The sequence below is a fragment of the Amia ocellicauda genome, assembly GCF_036373705.1.
Source record: "Amia ocellicauda isolate fAmiCal2 chromosome 11 unlocalized genomic scaffold, fAmiCal2.hap1 SUPER_11_unloc_2, whole genome shotgun sequence".
Classification (NCBI taxonomy): domain Eukaryota; kingdom Metazoa; phylum Chordata; class Actinopteri; order Amiiformes; family Amiidae; genus Amia; species Amia ocellicauda.
The window spans coordinates 301,100-308,414 of record NW_027102660.1 but is presented as its reverse complement, the minus strand read 5'-3'; the positions used below and the strand labels follow the sequence as shown (position 1 = coordinate 308,414).

General features: G+C 42.9%; 1 non-coding gene across 1 annotated transcript; it reads left to right on the top strand.

Moving 5' to 3' along the window:
• Positions 1-237: 237 nt before the first annotated feature.
• On the top strand, positions 238-310 carry trnav-cac (transfer RNA valine (anticodon CAC)). The gene has a single exon. It is a non-coding gene; the product is annotated as a tRNA-Val (tRNA).
• Positions 311-7,315: the final 7,005 nt, after the last annotated feature.

Sequence of the window (7,315 nt, the reverse complement as noted above, 5' to 3'; positions counted from 1 at the left end):
AACTGTTTGAACAAGCCATTGAGCATCACCTTGTTGGGAAAAGTGTAAGTCTTGTCATAGCTCAGGGCGTTCTTCCTTTGAAAGAGTTTCCAAAGTGTCCTGATGTGCCCTTGAGCAATGCAAAATAGGTCAGTGAAAATAGAAACCTTTATCTCACAGGCTGGCCCACGGGAAACGCCTGTGTGCGTTTTACCAGCCGGCTTCGATGGGAGCCATTCGAAACTCCAGGACGGGTCGGTTTCCGTAGTGTAGTGGCTATCACGTTCGCCTCACACGCGAAAGGTCCCCGGTTCGAAACCGGGCGGAAACAACCCGCGGTGCATGCGTGCCAGTGCTGTGTTACCCGTCCCCATCTCTCTGCCCCGAGGCTGGCCGTCGTTTTCTCTTGCTCGGAGTGGCAAGAAATCCTGACCTTGAGAACAAACGATCGCAGAAGGGTAGCTTTGCGAGGCGCTGGAACTGACACTTTTAAAATCGATACATGTTGTTGCTGTTACAATACGACCGTAGCAGGATCGGCGACATTGCTGTTACTCTTATGTAGTTGAAGGCGCAGTATAGCTCTGATAGTCTGGTGGTGACGGAAGACCACCAGCCGTTTGAACAAGCCATTCAGCATCACCTTGTTGGGCTAAGTGCAGGCACTGTCTGAGCGCAGGGCGTCCTGCCTTTGAAAGAGTTATCGAAGTGTCCCGAAATCGGTGCACTCAGAGCGTCCGTCCGTCGACAGGTTGAAATTGTTAACGCTCGTGTAGCCACTTTTAATTAAAATCTAATGATAATGATGATGATGATGATGATGTTGTTGTTCTTGTTGATGTTGTTGTTGTTCTTGTTGTTCTTGTTGTCGTCGTAGTCGCCGTCATTATTATTGTTAAAGTAAAGCAGTAGTTAGATTTGTTGCTACCGTAAGGTGTAGAAGGCACAATAGCTCTGTGATTGTCTGATGGTGGCACAAGACGAGCAGCAGCTGTTTGAACAAGCCATTGAGCATCACCTTGTTGGGGTAAGTGTAAGTCTTGTCATAGCTCAGGACGTTCTTCCTTTGAAAGAGTTTCCAAAGTGTCCTGATGTGCCCTTGAGCAATGCAAAATAGGTCAGTGAAAATAGAAACCTTTATCTCACAGGCTGGCCCACGGGAAACGCCTGTGCACGTTTTACCTGCCGGCTTCGATGGGAGCCATTCGAAACACCAGGACGGGTTGGTTACTGTAGTTTAGTGGCTATCACGTTTGCCTCACACGCGAAAGGTCCCTGGTTTGAAACCGGGCGGAAACAACCCGCGGTGCACGCGTGCCAGTGCCGTGTTACCTGTCCCCATCTCTCTGCCCCAAGGCTGGATGTCGTTTTCTCTTCCTCGGAGTGGCAAGAAATCCTGACCTTGAGAACAAACGATCACAGAAGGGTAGCTTTGCGAGGCGCAGGAACTGACACTTTTAAAATCGATACATGTTGTTGCTGTTACAATACGACCGTAGCAGGATCGGCGACATTGCTGTTACTCTTATGAGTAGATAGTAGGGTTTTTTGGGCGCGGCCTATTTTGTTATGACGTATGCCCTAAGCTTATTAATATTCCTACGTCATAATTGGGGGGCGTGATTTTAGGTAGAGTTATATCCTTAATTATTCCTACGTCATATCCGTCAGAAAGTGTACACCCATAAAACCCTGAACAACAAGGCCGCCCATAACCTGTTGTTCTTGTTGTTCTTGTTGGTCAACTGTAGAGTGTGAATGGGTCGGCTCTTCCTGTAGTGGTTGGGGGTCTTTTTTAAATATACATGTAATGGTTTAGTAAATCTAAACCGTTATAAGATCAACAAGTTCTGTTGTCTGTAATGGTCCCAGGTCTTAACAATGCCAGTTTTGAATAGTGCGTTTATCATATTCACACTGTCTCTGTCTGTCTCTCTCTCTATCTCGCCCAATCATTTTATAAGATTAACAAGTTCTGTTGTCTGTTATGATCCCAGGTCCTATCAATGCCTGTTTTGCATAGGGTATTTATGTTATCCACACTGTATCTGGCTCTGTCTCTCCCCTCAAATTTAATTAAAAATAAAATTAAAAAAGAGGGTGTGTGTGTGGGTGTTTGTGTGTATAGGTTAATTGTTTTTGTAAAAAAAAAAAAAAAAAGCTGTGGTTATATTTTATCTCTCACATAATGTGTTCAGTCGTTTTACTTAAATACATTCTAGGGTCTTAAAGCTCATAAGAGTTAGACTTAAGATAAGGATATGCTTTTAAGGTATTTTAGCAGTCTCAATCCCTGATGATAAGGAATCGTTTAAAAAATAAAAACAACTGATCACTCAATGCTAAATAGATCACAACACTCAAGGCTAAATCACTCACACCATGGGGGGCGGGGGTGGGCTCAGACAACAGTAGGTATGGCGTGTGGTATCAAAACATTCAGAATACTTTTAACCTATATAATTCATAAGCTTTGTAAAGTAAACCCAAATATCTCTTTTGCGGGGATAAACTCTGTTCTGAGTAGTTTGTGACTTGTTTAATACCAAACAAAGCATCGCTATTAAAAAAAAAAAAAAAAAATCACTGTAAAAGCGCTAGTTATTTTAGATCTTTATGGTTATTTTCTTGGCTCAGGTTGTTTTTTAGCGCTTATAAAGGCCTAAAATATTCTTAGTGGTTGTTGACTATAGGTCTTGATGCTTAAAAATGTTTTTTTGAGAGACCAAAAGGTTCTAATAAAAGTTTAGAGTAGAGAGGAGAGAGATCGTCTCCATCTTGGTTTCTATTTGAAATTTGATGCAGTGTCATTTTATTGGTTGGTTTTGATATGTTAATTGGTAACAGGGCGGCACAAAGGCCAGACCAGAACAATGCCTTACAAGAAGATCCGGCATGTGGACATCAGTATAAGTATGAAGGTCTGGTCTTCAGCTCGACAGACTCATACTGACCTTTCGATTTAAGACTAAAGATCAACAGTGTCCGGAAACAACATCTGCGACTTCGATTTAAACGAGTTTTTTGGTAAGTCTTCAGATTATTTTCACTGACTCAGAGCGTGTTGTGTGCATGTATTGTAAATAAGGCTATAACATCTGTTTTAAGTTCTGTAAAATTATTTTTCAGCCAGTCAACAGGAGTTAATTCCCAACGCTGAGGAGATCATCTGGAACAACAACGGTAAGATTTTTGTGTTTGCGCTCATGGGTTCTTATGTATGGGTGTGTGTGGTTTTGAAGCGGCTCATTAGAGTTATGAAAACGTTTTAATACATATTAATGCCGGTCTCTTTAATTACACAGAAACTATCGAAAGGCCTGTGATTAATGTCTCCGAGGATCGACCAAGAGAAGTGGTTGTCCCTAGACAGGCTGTCTGCCGACCGGGTAAGAACTAAACCCCTGTTTGTTTGTATAACGTTTCTGTAAGATGTTTGAGTCCAGTTTTGTTAATTTTAAAAAATTATCCTGTCTAACAGTATTAAGAAACGTGGTTCGAGACAACGAAAGGCCTTCCACATCAAGGGCTTGTTTCGTTTTACCTTCGAGAACCGTAACCTTTCAAGAATCTGAAAGGCCGTCAGCCCCGGTATCTGATAGCTGTGAGTATATATCTGCAGCCTGTAAGAGGTTAAAGCTTTTTATAAAGCGGTGTGGTTAAAGGTTAAACATGTCTCTTACCTTCACAGCGGTGCAAAAAGCTAAACCAGCCGAAAAACTTAAGAAACGATTATTCTGTGGAGGTAAGTAAGATCTTTCAAACTTTAATGTTTTTAAAAGGGCTTTGTTTGCCCGTTGAGGGCTAATATTTAAGCGATGGGTGCCCGTTTCCTGTAGGGCGGGGGGTTCTGGGAAAGATCTTTAGAAGTCCGGACAGGTCTAGGCTTGTTTCTGGGGAACGTGTTTAGAAATGACCGATTGCCGTACCGTCTGGTTAGGAAGTAAAGCCGTCCGAAAGGGTTTAGTAAGTTGTTTGGCTTATCTCCCGCTATTATACTTCTGTTTTAAAGTGGTTGTAGGAAAAGGCTTGAAGGTGTTCATTGTATTTAATATTTAAACAGATCGTGAAAACGTTTGTGAAACAGGAAGTCCCGGGATCAGGAAGCGTTTACACTTGGAAGGTTCGTTTAAAAATGAAATGTTGTTGTGTGTGTGTGTGTTTTATTAACAATATTACAGTTTTTAAAGAAACATTTAAGAAACAGTTTATTTACAGTGGCTTCTCTGTTTTACATTTATTATCAAGTCCTAATAAATATATTGTCTGTAAATAATAAGGCGTTGTAGTGAATGTCTAAGGCTATTTTCAAAGGTCTAAAAAAGCTAAAGGTTTTGAATGTCCTGGACATGTTGTTTTAAGTTTGATTTCTGTCGCCGTTTAAAGATGTAAATGTAATGTATATTTTTATTCTTCCCAAGACTCTTGGGATAGTCATTCTGTGGATGAGCTATTGAGGACAATTACCCCGTCTAAGTGGGATCAAACATCTTCCCCGGTGAGATCACCGAGAGGATCCCCCACGGTGGTCTTGGAGACCCCCCAACATCTACTCAGGCCACAGCCTTCTGGGGGTAATTCAACACCCCAGATTCAGCCCGCCGCATTGTCGGGCGGAACAAATACAGGCATCCAACAACCTCAGGGGTCGCCGTCAGTCAGGGCGGTCACACCACCCAACGACGGCCTGGTTTCAACATCGTCCCCCCAGACCCGTTTCTTGGCTACAGAAACGCGGAACAGTACCCCGCGCTTGGCCAGGGTGTCACTGCAAAGGCCTTCTTGGTCTCCGTCCATGAGTATACGCTCGCTCCCTGCCTCCTTCGACCGAGATTTACCGGAGCGACCATCCTTTGAAGCTGAGCCAGGCCACCAGCCCCCGGAGCTACTTCCTGAAAGTCGCCATGAGTTGCTACATACTTTGTTACAAAATCAAAGACTTGTGTTAGTGGGGCAAAACCTGGTGATAGAGAGCCAAAACACCCTTATTAATACCCTTACTAACGAATTGTACCGTATTTAATGTTTTAATAGACACAAAACGCCTTACTATTGTGGGTTGTTGGAAAAATAAAAAATAAATTAAAAAATGTCCTGACTTGGTAAAAGAACTCACAAACTAAAGGATTATGAACAAGCTAGGGCCCCAAAAAGACCTTCCCGAGAGAACATCCCCGGCCCTGTTGTGAACTCCTCTGATGTCCCAATGAACCTGGAACTATTACAAATGATAAATGATTTAAATAACCCCCAATTACCACCGATAGAATGTGAATTAACAGACTTACCGGTGAACCCCGACCTGTTACAGATGGTCAATGATCTAAATAACCACCTCCCACCGGTAGCGCTTATAGAGGTTCACCCCCTAGTTCACCCCGATTTGTTTGAAATGGTGGAGGCTTTGGAGGAGCTACCCCAACCAAATTCTGCCCCTTTTATAAATGATTTGAGACAATTAGAACACAGGATGGCGGCAGAAGCAGCCATCACTATAGAGGAGGGTCTTGGATATCTTTGAAGGACTTTTACAGGCTTTAAATGAGCCTCCTCAAAAAGGGGGTTTTGTAGATGTCAGCAGTGGGGGTGTTCGGAATGTGGAGGGTTCTGAGACTGATAAGGCTGTGGAGGACATGCTCTGTGAGAATGTAGGGGGTGAAGGCTTTGTTCAAAATGATGATGTGTCCAAGAGTACCAGTGATCCCGTGATTATAGATAGACCGGCCTATAACAATTTTGAAATGATTCAGCGTTTTAATTTTGCAGAACTTTTAAATTGTGACAATTATGCAGAAATATTTGTCAACATACACGAGGCCTTGCAGAAAATGCTTGAACAGGTTGCTGAAAGGGTCAGACCTCGAGATGTTGTACAGTTAGAACTCAGAGGGGATGATTTGTTTAGCAACCTATCTGTAATGCTGAGTGGAGATAATTTAGACGTCTGGCTAAAATCGAAGCGTTATTGCAAAGTAACGCAGCCATCATAGCTGATGAAAGTCTGTCTCTGGTAATGAATGTGGTTCGTAACCCTGAGGGTGGGGCGCTTAGAAGACTGTCGAAATGCTTGAAGAACGACATAATTAGGACCAAGCTCAGGCAATTAGTGGTGAGTTCCAGTGGGGACAATAAGCTCTGTTTTGCTTACAGTTTAATAAAACTACTCACCCCCGACATGCCTGAACCCCAAGCTCTGCAAGAAGCTTTAATGCTTCATCAGAGGGCCGGCTTAAACTCTCAACAGATGGTTGCCTTTTCAGACATCACCAAGTTTGAGGAGTTGTTGTCTTTAAAAATTGTTGTGTGGTACCGTTGTGAGGTAAAGGAAGTATTTGTGAAATTTCAGACACATCCTGAAACCCATACACAGACACTGTTTCTCTTCCTAAGTGATAGTCATTACTTTGGAATAAAGAGTTTGACGGCTTTTTTGGGTTGTTCGTATGTTTGTCATTGGTGTTATAAGGCCTTCAATGATAAGCTTAAGCACCGCTGTGACGGTTACTGTAACGTCTGTTTCAATCCGCAATGTCGTAAGGGTTTGGCCCCTACCATCCGATGTAAAGATTGCTTAAGGATTTGTCTCTCAGCGTTCTGTTTTTCCGAGCATAAGGTACAGAGGGCCGCTGCTGAGGGGGTTAAAAAACGGAGTTATTGTGATCAAACTAAATATTGCCCGCAGTGTTGCCTCCAGTACCGTTTTCATGAGGTTAAACCACACAAATGTCTGGAGCCGAGATGCAGGATCTGTAATGCTGATTTAACCCCGGGGTCCGAACACCAGTGCTTTATTCAGCCGGTTAAAAAGGAGCCGCCGCACAACCGGTATGTCTTTTTTGCTTTTGAATGCCGGCAAGAAAACGGGGTCCACGTTGCTAATTATATACTCTGTATTGACATGTTGGATCGTGAGTGGTCAGCTAGCGGTGAGAGTTGTGTCAGGGATTTCTTTACGCGGTATCGCGGTCCAAAATACCTCAATTACACATTTATTGCCCACAATGCTAAGGGTTATGATTCTTACATTTTGATGAAGTATCTGGTGGAAAATGGGGTGACCCCAAAAATAATAGCTCAGGGTAGCAAGATCATGTGTTTCACCGACGAAGCTTTCAACTAACGTTACATAGACTCGTTAAATTTCATCCCCATGAAATTGAGCGCTTTGCCTAAGGCTCTGGGTTTTGAGGCTCAGAAGAAAGGTTGGTTCTGCCATTTTTTTAATACTATGGACACTCAAAATTATCGAGGGTCCTACCTGCCCGCCACTTATTATGGGGTTGATACTATGATGTCTCATGAGAGGGAGGAATTCTTTAAATGGTACAATACGGTT